The sequence below is a fragment of the Zootoca vivipara genome, chromosome 8 (assembly GCF_965207765.1).
Source record: "Zootoca vivipara chromosome 8, rZooViv2.hap1.1, whole genome shotgun sequence".
Classification (NCBI taxonomy): Eukaryota; Metazoa; Chordata; class Lepidosauria; order Squamata; family Lacertidae; genus Zootoca; species Zootoca vivipara.
Window position 1 is genome coordinate 8,185,229 of NC_142591.1, and position 13,670 is coordinate 8,198,898.

The window sequence follows — 13,670 nt, forward strand, 5'->3', positions numbered from 1 at the left end:
GCTGAGAGACTTCAAAGAAGTGTGACTAGCCCAAGGTCACCCAGCAGCTGCATGTGGAGGAGCAGGGAAGCGAACCCGGTTCCCCAGATTACGAGTCCACCGCTCTTAACCACACTGGCCCACTGTTGGCCAGGCGAATGGGCGGCAGCGTTGCCGCGACTCTCCTCACTCCGTCCCCGGGTCTGGCTTGACCCGAGAGTGGAGCTGCAGTTGGTGGTGTTGGGCCGATTCTGGCTCTAATGAGGAAGACTGTCGTGGGGGCACCCGGTCATGCCCCCCCAAAAATATTACATGCATGATTGGACCGCAGAAAAAGCATACCATATTCACCCAAATGCAGCGCAAGCAAAAAAGCAAACCTCTGCACCATGCAATGCCATCTGCTAATCTGTATACCTGAAGGACCTTCTTCACCCCCATCGTTCAGCCTGGACACTGAAGTCTAGCTCCAAGGGCCTTCTGGTGGTTCCCTCACTGCAAGAAGTGAGGTTACAGGGAATCTTCCTGGTAATTGTGCTCCTGTCAGATGTCAAACAACTATCTGACTTTTAGAAGACATTTGATGGCCGCCCTGTATAGAGAAGTTTTTAATGTTTGATGTTTTCCTGCATTTGATTATTATTATTATTTCAAAAAAATATTGAACAAATTTAACAAAATACATTATCAATCATTGTAACCAATTACATTCCACTTTTTTATACCTTCCCCTCCCTCCCTCTCCCACCCTCCCAAGACTTCCCTCAGCTCCCCCCTCTGATTTGTGTCCACATGTTATTCTCTGCATGTTGTAAAATTGTACGTATCCTTATATTATCTGTCCTATGTTCTATTAATAAATTGTGGATGTTTATTCAAAACCTGCCAAGGAGTCCAAATCCTTTTGTTGTCTTTTTAAATAGTTTGTAAAAAGTTCCCATTCTGCCTGAAACTCACAATTGTCCTTCTCTCGTAGTTTGTGTGTTAACTTTGCCAGTTCCGCATAGCTCATCAGTTTTTCTTGCCATTGTTCTTTTGTTGGGACTTCCTCATTCTTCCAACTCTCTGTGTTTGATGTTTTAGTTTGTTGGATCATCATCATCATCTTGGGTGAATCTGCTAATTTCAGTTTCACTTCACTTAAGACTTGTTCCAGTCTTAATTTCACTTTCCCACATACCCATATCAGCTTGTGATTTCTTTTCAATCCTAATAAAATTCATCATCAAATATTAACCTAGCACGTGCATTTTTTTTACACGTTACTTGGATGACAAAACAAAAATGAGAGAAGTGCAAATTTCAAAGGATTGCTGTGTTTCAGTTTGTGCATTGCTTTGGAATGTGTGACTTATGTTCACCTTTAAATGCAAAGTCAATCAAACTTCTGCTCCTACCCCGATCCCTATCTATCACATAAGCCACACTTCATTATTATTTTCCAGATCCCCATGTTGGTCCAAACAACTTACTGATAAAAAATGACAAGCTTCCAGCTATCCCCACCCTTACAATACCATAATGAGGTGGAAGGGATCTGCACACTTTTTCTTCCAAAATGGTCTTCTGTGGCAGAGGGCATCAAGGGCAGTGCAAAATTATAATAGGAGGAGTACCATGTTTGTCAAGTGCTTAACTTGTGAGGTTTCCTGTTTCCCTTTGATGTCTGACTTTCCTCTTGATAATCCCGGCTACTAGTCAGACGACTTTGATTAATAATCATTTTGTGTCATTTCATAAAATTTATTTCCGTTTAATCTGGTCTGAATATATTTAAGGCTGTCTTACGTGCAGGAGATTGTGATGTGTAATAATTAATAACCGAGATCTGGCAGAGCCGAGTGGCTAAAAGACCGAGAGTGTCCTTGGTTCAAATGTCATAGCTTCCATGGCTTCACTAGGTGGCCTCAGGGAAACTCTCACTCACTCACTCACTCACTCACTCTCTGTTGCATAAGAAGACTCACCTGTCTCCAAGAGTTGTTGCAAGAGCTGCAATATGATGTGTTGGATCCAGAGCAAAATTCTAAGTACTATTATTGGAGTGATTTGGGTAGAAATTAATGGGGTTATATTGATTACATCTAGGTAATTCCTTCCTCTTCCCTAACCATTGCACCTGGAGGGTGGAAAGAGGTACTTCACACTCACTGTTGAGAGTGGGATTTAGTAGGAAAATCCCTGAGTTCTTGAATCTGTAAAAGAGAAGTCTAGCAGATTGGATCTATTGGTGTAGTTCAGATTCCCACCTCCAACATGGGGGCCCAAAGAGCAGTACACAAACCCTCTTGCCCAACCAAGAACTTAATATTGGAATTTCTGTCCTCCACGACTGCGTAACTTTTCAAATTCTGAATTTTATTACAGTGGTACCTCGACTTACGAAGACGATCCGTTCTTTGGTTGTCGAAGCGCCTGTTCTGCGCATGCGCGAAGTGCGGTTTTTTGCTTCTGTGCATGCGCTGACCCCGTGTGCCGCTTCTGCGCAGGTGCAGAACACGCACACGGTGAAAAGACTTCCAGGTTTGTCGACTTCTGAAGTTGAAACCTTCTGAAGTTGAGTTGTTCGGATGTCGAGGTACCACTGTATAATTATTCTGAATTACTAGGGATGGAAGAAAATGCCTATTTCTGTTTCTTTCAGTTTCTCATTTTTCCAACCATAGGTTCAGTTCACCCCATTTTTGCATCAGTTTGATGGGTAAAAAAGAAAACTATATGCATTTTTTTTATAAAAAAAATTCTCCTAATGTACACATTTTCAACTCCTCCCCTAATATGTGCATTTTTGCAAGCTATTTTCCCTAATCAGAAGGCATTTTTGCACAATACTTTCATTTTTGTGAACACTTTCCTCTGACATATAAATGTCTGCATACAGTTTATGATTGGTGAGCTGCATCACAAAAGCAGAGAAGAGTGACTTTGAAAAGGTAGCTGTGCTTTGGTTTGCCTATTCAGCCAGGAAGTTAGGTGGGTTTGCAATGAAATGCAAACGACATAAATTTCTTCCCCATTCCTACTGCCAACTCAGCCAGATCCTAGTTATACAAGACTGCACAATAATATGAGCTACTGTATATAGATTTTTGTTACTTGGTGATTTTGCATGAGTTTAGATGGTAAGCTCTTGTCCCCCTATAGAATTTGTTAGGCTACATAAATTCATCCTCAGTATAAGAAATAATAAGAAAGGTTTATGTGTGAGAAAGAGAGTGCTCAAGAAAATACACAGAACAACTATATTTCTCCAACTTTAAACCTGGCAACTAAGCTAATTAATACGTTCTTTCTATTGCACTTGTACAGCGGTCAGATAGGCTTGTCCCTTGTCAATTTAATTCATTTTTGATGCCGCTTTTGAAAAACGCAACGCATTCTCAAAAGAATCTGAAAGCTGTGTTCTGGTGATGCAATATGCAAGGCAAAAACAAACAAACCAACAACTTGGTTTTAAGGGAACAGAGTTGAAAGATGTGTCATTTTGAAATTGGTGTATACACTAGGCAGCAAATCAGGAGGAGGGAATAAAAAGAAAACGGTCAATGTGTGAAGAATGCAGTATTAGTATTGGAAGGAAATAGAATTGTGTGCACACCTAGGAATGCACAATAGTGTTCATATACTGGGATGAGTAACAGCTTGTAGTAAATTTGTTAATTATGATGATGATGATGCCATTTTATAATTTGACTGATATTCTGTTCAGCTATCCAGTAAAAACTGGACACTGACTTATCATCTTCATTCATTGCCTTACACCATGTTATTTATTCAAATGAGAGTGGAGGTTGTTGTTTTACACAAAGTGGCTCCTTTTGGGGGGCCAGTGCAGTTAGTTTGTGCAGCAGGATCTCTTCCCTTGTGCTTTTTTTTAAAAAAAGCTTTCAAACTCCATATCAGTAGCATGAGAGTGGATGTTTACCGCACAATAGGCATACAGTATGGCATAATATATGCACTTTTCCTGCAGAATTCTAATGGCCCCGTGCGGAGGGAAATTTACTCCATCCTTATAGGAATTAAAGGAAGGCATTTATTTCATTCAGAAATGGTTGCGGTGCTAAGGACTCTCAGCTTTGAAAGGGACCTTTTATTGTGAGGAAAGAAAGCGCAGATACAGCACCGAGGGGAAATTTCAGAGTCCAGACTCGAGTGCCTAGCAACTCTTTGCCATCTCTCATTTTCCCCCCCAGTCCCCTACTAACTGAACCCTTTCCGTCCATCTTTAATTGATTGGGTTAAAATAAACCCTCAGCACTACCAGTGTTTTTGTGGCCCCCATAATAGGGCCATTGTGTGCTCCCCTCCAATCTTGTGCTCTCTATTTAGGAATGTGTCGCTCTGAGCGGTTCAAAAGTGTGAGTAAACTAAAGAGAGAGAGAGGGCACAATCACTTCATTAATGAGTTGTAAACAGAATATTCTGCACTGACACCACCTGCATAGGCTTTCAAAAGAAAACATATACATATACTGTACTTGTGGAGGCCCTCTGTATGTGGAAACAGTGTCATTTTATTCTGCCAAGTGCATAATCGCCCCAATTAACACTTTTAAACTCCTGCTAAATAGCGGCATTAAATGGAAGGGTTTCTCAGATAACGCCCCCCCCCCAAAAAAAAAATCCAAAAGAAACAGGCATACAAAAGGAAAGAAAGAAAGAAAGAAAGAAAGAAAGAAAGAAAGAAAGAAAGAAAGAAAGAAAGAAAGAAAGAAAGAGAATTTCCCCCCTGCTACATGTTTGACACAGAGTGGCATATAAACACAGGTCAAAGTTATCGTGGCAAGTAGGAAGAGGAGGATAAAAAGATATATGAAAGTAAGGAGAGAAAGTTCACTCAACATTTCAAAACAGCAGCAAAAGTGTTTATAGCTTGAGTTTGCTGTTGCTGTAGGCCTCATTAAAGCAAGTCTTTGTTTTCTGCTTTTCAAACGCTACATATTATGACAGCTAGAAACGGCTTACCAGCCACATGCTGTCATCTCGGCCTGCCAAGAAACCATGTAATCATTCTTAGAGTCTGAAGGTGGGTAGCTAGCACTGGCTTTGTGAAGATGTCAAAAAAGGGAAAAGAAAGACTAAAACTGCTGTGCATAAATATAGTTTCAACTACAATGCATGGTGTGTGTGTGTGTTTTTTAAAAAGAAGCTTCTATAAATCTTACTGTGAGAGAGTATGCTCCTTCTGCATCTACGAACACTGAAATGAGCCCCTTGCGAATCAGAAGCCACACAATATTCAAGGCTGCGTCAGATGCTGATAAAGTTTATCCCAGTTGTATTGGTCATCAGTGTAATAATGCGAGCAAGGGAGAATTTGCACTGTGAACTTCATGCAGGCTGCAAAATTTTTTTGAGTAGCCCCTTAGCAACTCACCTGCCGCTATACCTTCTCATTGTTGTTGAGCCCACCTGGCCTGTTGCTGTTCTACAGTAGGTCTAAATGTTACACTCACCTTGTGATGTGCGATGTTCTCCAGCAATGCCTTTGCCATTTTGCAATGTGAATCATGGGTGCTGTCACTCCTGTTTCCAGCTCCAGGAATTTCTTGATAGCTTGGTCCTATCCATATGATAAGTGAGAAATTCCATTAGAGTTTGCATTAAGTTCACATGGGATGTGACAGAAGAAGAAGAAGAAGAAGAAGAAGAAGAAGAAGAAGAAGAAGAAGAAGAAGAAGAAGAAGAAGAAGAAGAAGAAGAATAGTAGTTTGGATTTGATATCCCACTTTATCACTAGCCGAAGGAGTCTCAAAGCGGCTAACATTCTCCTTTCCCTTCCTCCCCCACAACAAACACTCCGTGGGGCTGAGAATGTGACTAGCCCAAGGTCACCCAGCAGCTGCATGTGGAGGAGCAGAGACAGGAACCCGGTTCACCAGATTACGAGTCTCCCACTCTTAACTACTATGCCACACTGGCTCTGAGAATATGTTCCTTGTCACAACCACCTGTTAAGCTTTTAAACCCAGGCAAGGCACACTTTTGAGTTGTGCAGGAATGCATGTGTGCACTGCATCTAAGTGAGTATGTCTCTTCCCATTTTTGGAGGTGGTGCCTTGTCCTGGGACAGCATGCTTGTTGGATTTTTTGAATAGTCAAGTTACTTTAGAGCTGGTCTAATGTAAATACTGTCTGTTTAAGAGAAACAGGTGCCGGTGTTTCTGTTAATTGCCCACAGGCATGGGCTCTGCTTCTTGTATATAAGGCTCTGCCAGAAAGCTTTCTGTATCTCTTAGTTAGATCTTTCAGTTTGATTCATCTCTAAGTAGATCACTCTCTCAGTTGTTCTCAGTTTAAGAGATTCCTTAGTTGAATCTTAGTATGATTGTTTAGTTATAATGCTAGTTTGCTGTTAATTCTTGGGTAGTTTAATGGGAGTTATGTGGGAGTTTGTGGGAGGTTTGGAATGGGTTGAAGGTTGGAATGTTGCTAAGAGAGAAAGCATTTATCTTTAGTTTAAAGTCTCTTTAGAGTCAGTTTGTTTTTCAGTTAAACGAACCCAACCGTCTGTATTTTCATCTGCATACTTTTACAAGTGTGCAGCTAGTAAGGGGTTTCATATAAGGGAGATAATACCCTACGCTCTTGGTGGTGTTTTCTTAGCCAGGTCAACTTCTGACTGCGTATACTCTGTGTGAAGCGTACTTTAAAGGGCCACTGGAAACTGGGATATATGATTTAGGTTAAGCAGGTTTCAATACCCAGTTTTCTCCAATATTTATTCATATATATATATATATATATATATATATATATATATATATATTCCAATAATGCTGTGCCACCCCCCCCCCCAATCCTGTTCAGTCACCCCAGGCTGTGTACCTGTAGCGTTATGAGTTTGGCAGAAGGGGAGGAATAGGCTGCATGCCAAGACTCTTCTAATTCATGGATCCAGCAAGTTCTAAAATATAGCCCAGGATTCAAATTCCAGGAAGAGCCAGGCTAACTTTTTGGTAAGGTAACTTTCTGGTAAGCCTAGGCAATGGGCCAGTAAGGGGACAAAGGAAGTGGGTGGGCGCCCTCCTTCAATTTGCTGCTGGTTAGAAAGGCCAGAGCTGGGGGTGATGTGATCCTGAAGCAAAGAGCTGAGGGGGTGTGTGGAATGCTTGATTTCTGTTTGAATCCAAGCCTACATCTATGAGCCAAGCAAGTCCCTCTTGGGGTGGCAATGCTGTGTTAATGCTCCATCATAGGCTCAGGTTGTATATATGTGCAAATGTCAGGCGGCCCTGGATCCAACCCCCCACGGCAATAAGGAAAAGTCCTTACCATCTGCTTTTGATTCAATATTTACAGAGAGAGGCTTGGAATAACGCCTCTTCGGGGCAGTCTTAAGCGCCGGATCCCTCCGGCGCCCTCCCGCCCCATTTCTCAGCGCGGTGGGCGGGCGGGCGCTGCGCAGCTGCCACAGGCGTTGCTGCGCGGCGGGCAGGCGGGAGGGCAGGCGCAGCTGTGCGACGGACTGGCCGGCCAGCGGGTGGGCGCAGCTTGCAGCGCCCTCCTGGCGGGCCAGCGCCGTGGTGCCCTGCGCCACCCAGCCTGCACGTAGGGCCGGCCCTGCGCCTCTTGGAATAATGCCGTTGTCCCAGGTAGTCACCCCCCTTTTCTCCCACTTCCTCTTTCATCATCATCTCCCCTAAGGGTGGCGCTGAGGGCCCTTTGCTTCTGAGCTCTTTGCTCTCCTATTTTCAATGCTCACCATGTTCTAGAATGATTTTTAAAGACACTGTGTCTGTCAGCTGTTGCCCTCCTGGTGATTCCTCATCCTCGTCCTCCTCTCCCATTATTTCCCCGCTTTTTTCCTCATCTGCCTCTGAGCTGTGACCTCCCTCGAACCCCTGCTGTAATTCTGAACTGTCTTCTTCTTCTCTGGAAGGATCAGGCTGGGGAGGCGGTCTCCACCATTCCTCCTCTGCCCAGTCCCTGACAGTAAATAAACAACATATCATAAATACACCACGGTCTCCTCTGTCCATCAAGAAAACATGAACTTTGGGTAAGTGCTGGAATCTCTCACTGCTTGGAGATTGGAGGTGGTGTGCAGCAATATCAAGCCCCTCTGCTGACTCCAGCGACAGCCTGGGACCAGTTGGGACTCCTCCCTCATCATTGAAGCCTGCTGGGATCAGGGAAAGGAGGGAGTCTCTATGTGTCAGATTTGGCTCTGGTCTGGGCCGAAGGTTGCCATGTGACATTTCAGGTGGGCAGCTGTTTAACGGAGAAGTCTGGATTATAAGGATAGCTGCTGGATATATTTTTTTCCTGCAGGAGTTGATATCTGTCTCTGTGGATTCATCAACCTGCATATTTCACTCAAGCTCTCCATGATTTTGTAACATCAAGGAAGGTTTCAACATTTTTATGCTTTCAATCCCACAGCAATAAATGTTCTGTAGGGACGTAGGTGGCACAGTGGGTTAAACCACAGAGCCTAGGGCTTGCCGATCAGAAGGTCGGCGGTTTGAATCCCCGTGACGGGGTGAGCTCCTGTTACTCATTCCCTGCTCCTGCCAACCTAGCAGTTCGAAAGCACATCAAAGTGCAAGTAGATAAATAGGTACGGCTACAGCGGGAAGGTAAACAGTGTTTCTGTGCGCTGCTCTGGTTCACCAGAAGCGGCTTTGTCATGCTGGCCACATGACCTGGAAGCTGTACGCCGGCTCGCTCGGCCAATAACGTGAGATGAGCACCGCAACCCCAGAGTCGGTCACGACTGGACCTAATGGTCAGGGGTCCCTTTACCTTTACCTTTATGTTTAAAATATGCTACTCTCCCCCCGCCTCCATTATTGTCTTTCATACAATTTTGTGATACTCCTTGGATTAGTTTAAAAGACGAGTTGTGACTAAATGTTCAAGGTTTTAAATTAGTTTTCATGCTTGAGACCTTACTGAAATACTTATGCATGGCAAATAACTATGGGTAGATCCACACCAGGCATTTAAAGGACTTTCAATGCACATTTATTATTATTATTATTATTATTATTATTATTATTATTATTATTATTATACTGCCCTATACCCAGTGGTCTCAAGGCAATTCACAGAACAAAATCAAGATATAAAACCACAAAATACATTATAGCAACAACAACCACCCAAAAGCCCCCCCCCACAAAAAATATTTTAAAAGGACATAGGATGTAAATCAGATCAATATTATTAAAACACTTGGATTCCTCTAAAGCAGGTATCCCCAAACTTCGACCCTCCAGATGTTTTGGACTACAATTCCCATCTTCCCCAACCACTGGTCCAGTTAGCTAGGGATCATGGGAGTTGTAGGCCAAAACACCTGGAGGGTCGCAGTTTGGGGATGCCTGCTCTAAAGCATCCTGAGAGGTGTAGTTTAAGTTTCCCCAAAATCAGAGTTCTGTGAGGGGGGGGAAACAGTTCCCAATATTCTTGGGGGAAGTTTATAAAGGTCTGTTAAATTCCTACCAAATCTATCTATAGCAGAGCTAAAAGTGGAACCTCCAGTTTCAAAGGCAGTATACCCGTTTATCAGGTGTTGCAGACAAACACATTTTTTTATCTCCATCATGTCTTGTTTGTGAGTTTCCTGTGCGCATCTGGCCTCTACTGGAGACAAAATGCTGCAGCTGGTCTAGCATGGTAACATGTGGGAGAGCCTTTTGGGTTGTCCTTAGACACATATTTACAGTGGCAATGTGCGTGTCCCTTTTTAGAACAAAACTTTACCCTGAATGCTTAAAAAACTGGTAGAAGTCAATGGATTTTGAACCTGTGGTCTCCCTGCCCCCACAGCTCTGTGTTTTACCCAGCAAGTTTTATATATATATAACTTTCACACATGTCACTGATAGATAGCGAAGTGCTGGCCAGCTGGGACCAAGGTATAATTTTGTGGCCATATGCTTTCAGTTTAGTTACTTTTGAGGTGTAATTGGTGCATTCACATCGAAGGGAAGTTTTTTCAGCTCAGTGCTTTAAGCTGACTCATGTCAAGCAAATAGCATGTTGTTCCTGCAACGTTTAACCAAACACCGCTATGGAAAAAACCCAAAAACCGCTCTATGGAATTTCCTGGCTTGCATTATTCCTCTGCATCAGATGTGGCTCAGAATGTAATGTGCGCAATCTGGGCTCCAGTTTTGCTAGATGCTGTTTCATCAAAAGTTAGACGACTTTTTTTTTTTTTGGAAGCCCCTTCTTCTATGAGGTATGCACCAATTCTTTCAATAATTCCCACACTGTGTGCCAGGGCACTCTCATCGCCAGAGGAGGACTGCTGGCGTGCAGTGACAAATGGACTCATGAAATAATAAAAAGGGGCTCCCTTTGGGGCTCCCTTTACCCACTGATCTCTGCATGATCTCTGGCCATGAAGTCTTTCCATCTGCCTCCACTGGGGTTATGCTGCAGTCCCTGTAACCTGATCATTCAATCACTCCCAATGCAGAGATGCAGGAGATTAAACAGGCCTCAGAGGAGACCCTCCCACCATAGCGACGTGTGGAAGAAGAAGAAAAAACACCCCACAAGCGGGGTGGGTGTGTGGTTCTCTGGCAGGACGATTTGTTCTTACTCTTAAACCTAATATTTTAGGCATGAGCACAAAATATGGTCCTGATTTTAATTTAGGTGAGAAATAGAAGCCCTATGCAAGTACAGTGGAACCTCGGTTTATGAACACCTCGGTTTATGAATTTTCGGTTTACGAACGCCGTGGACGCATCTGGAACGGATTAATTCACTTTCCATTACTTTCAATGGGAAAGTTCGCTTCAGTTTATGAACGCTTCAGTTTAAGTACTCTGTGGACCGTCTGGAACGGATTAATTCACTTTCCATTACTTTCAATGGGAAAGTTCGCTTCAGTTTATGAATGCTTCAGTTTAAGTACTCTGTGGACCGTCTGGAACGGATTAATTCACTTTCCATTACTTTCAATGGGAAAGTTCGCTTTAGTTTATGAACGCTTCAGTTTATGAACAGACTTCCGGAACCAATTGTGTTCATAAACCGAGGTACCACTGTACATATTACTCACATACAGACCAGGATTTACGTATAAGCTAAACAAGCTATAGCTTAGGGCCCCACTCTCTTGCCCCCCCCCCAAAATCCAGCCCTGAGTAGGACTGTGGCACGATTGGATCATTGTATTTTTAATAGCCATGCATTGAACGTGGTTGTCCGTATAGAAACGCCTGCCATTTGTACACGTGTCTGTACAATCAAGATTATCTGATGGCTGAACTGGTACAGTCCATTAAGAGTTTTACTACTTCATCTTCTGTTCATGTAAATCAGGTATTCGTGTCTAAATTCAAATCAGGGGACTCGTTTGCAAAATTCCTATTGCAATTAATCCTTGTGATTATTCCTGCATGTGTGTTTGTATTCATGAATTAGGGTTCAAAGTAGGCTAAGCCGTTGACTATTGAATCCCTAATGGTCCTTTTAACCTTTCTTATTAATTTTAATTAGAAAGCTTTTCTATTTTGTGGTTATTGATTATTTGCAAAGGGCATATTTTGAAAGTATTTTTTAGATCTGGCATTGCTGACACAGCTATAACCATAAAGGGCCCCTGTAATTTTTGAATGTAAAATAAAATTTGTTATTAATTACAGCCATTAGGATTTTATTTCGCAATAAACCAAGCTGTAAGAGAACTTTAGAGGACTAATATTGCCATAGAATAAACGAACATATGGAAATAAATTGCAAAAAAAGGTCTAACAATGTACTTTGGCAAGATTTCACTCAGTGTGCCCACTGTTATGTGAAGAGTATCTCTTCTTGCTAACCAATTACCAGATTCAGTATGAGATAACCTCTTGTAACCTCATCGGTATCATCGAAGAAAATAATTCCATGACCAGATCTTCACCCCTCCAATAATCCAGAGATGACAAGGAAGGAATATTTATTACCTAGTTTTAATCAGCACTGGCTCCAGAAGGGGGCAAAGTTGGGCATTTGCCAGAGTCTCAAGACCAACAGAAGTCCCCCCCCCTGCCCTAACAGTACTCTCCAGGACCGTCTTAAGCACGTTTGGCGCCCTGGCGCCGTGGTGCGACGGATCCCTCCGCCGCCCTGCTTTCCAGCGTGACGGGCGGGCAGGCAGCTGGGCTCAGCGCGCAGCACAGCTGCCGAGGGCGCTGCTGCGTGACAGGCAGGCGGGCTTAGCGCGCAGCGTGGCTGCCGAGGACGCTGCTGAGCGGCTGAGTGGCCGGCGGGCAGGCTCAGCTGCGTGGTGCCCCCCCCCCGGCTGGCCGGCGCCATGGCACCCTGCGCCACCAAGCCTGGCTGTAGGGCCGGCCTTGGTGCTCTCATTTCCACTTTGCACAGGCCATCCTAGAAGACGAGATGCAGTTTAAGAGAAATGACTGTTTTTGATGACCCCACCTTTTTCATATGCCATGCCCTCAAGAGCCACCAAATTCTGGCACCAATACTGCTTTTAGTGGCCCTGTTCCAATAGCAGATCTTGGGGCCTCAAATTTCAGCAATGCCCCATGCTGTGCCAAAATTTGGCACCCTTCTGCCTCTCACGCCCCATTCTAAATCATTGTTGCCATGTCCCTGGCTGTGCCCCCAAGGCTCTGACTGAACTGGCCGCGCTCCCCTAAATTTGCCTCTGCCTGTTCTAACACCACTAGTTGTGCCCCACTCTGCACCCCACTACAGATGGCTGCAGTATTCATTCATTCACTTTGGGGTAGCTTGTTTTGCACTCATTGAGAAAAGACAGTAATTTTTTTTTTTTTGGATTAAGTATGTACTGGGAGGGGGGGAAACAACGCAATTGTCCTGAGAGTTCCCAACAATTCAGAGCAAATCTAATCAACTTTAATATGTAAAATGGCAGGTTGTGCAGCATTATTTGTTAACATCATTTGTGTTAAACCAAAATGGTTAAAACATTACCAAAAAAGAAATCCTACAAGAAACGCAACAAGAAAACATTCCAACAGGACACTCCAAGAAAACAAGGGTCAAAAAGCACACCGGGTATAGGGCAGTACTGTATATATAAATTCAATATATAAATAAATACACCCAGTCCACTTCGAGGGTGATCAGGATGAAACACCTCTATTCCCCCAGATGTCATGCTGCCACATGATTAACCTGCCCACAAAAATAATATTAGAGTTGTGTCATGTGAGCTAGTCGTATTCCAAAACTGGTGTCCACCTCTCAACGTCCACACATACAATTTCATTTCAGTTGGAGTCGAGGTCTAACAGGTTAAACTGCAGGCTTGCAGAAGCAGTAGGTTTTGAGGAATAGATAGCATTTTTTATTCCCCCCCCCCCCCGTACTGCTCAATTACTGTGAGCAACAATTAACCGTGCAAAGATTATGGGGAGGCAGAAAACATCAACTGTTCTGCCAGGGTATTTCGTTTATTTATTTAATTATGACAACCTCACCTACGCTTGGGGCTTTGCCAAAACCCCACGAATTCCTCTGGGATGATGACGAGTTATATTTGTGGGATTTCAAATTACAGTAAAAGGAAATTGCACAGTGACCCCTCTTTACACTCGAGCAATTAGCAAACCGTATAATTTTCCGTTGGAAAGGGGAATGTACGAGCTGCCTTGGAGAAAAGAAACCAGCCTTTGGCAACTACAAATGATTCTTTTAAACCGAGCAGATTGATTTAGTTAGTAATTCATAGCAATCATTACTGAGTAGTC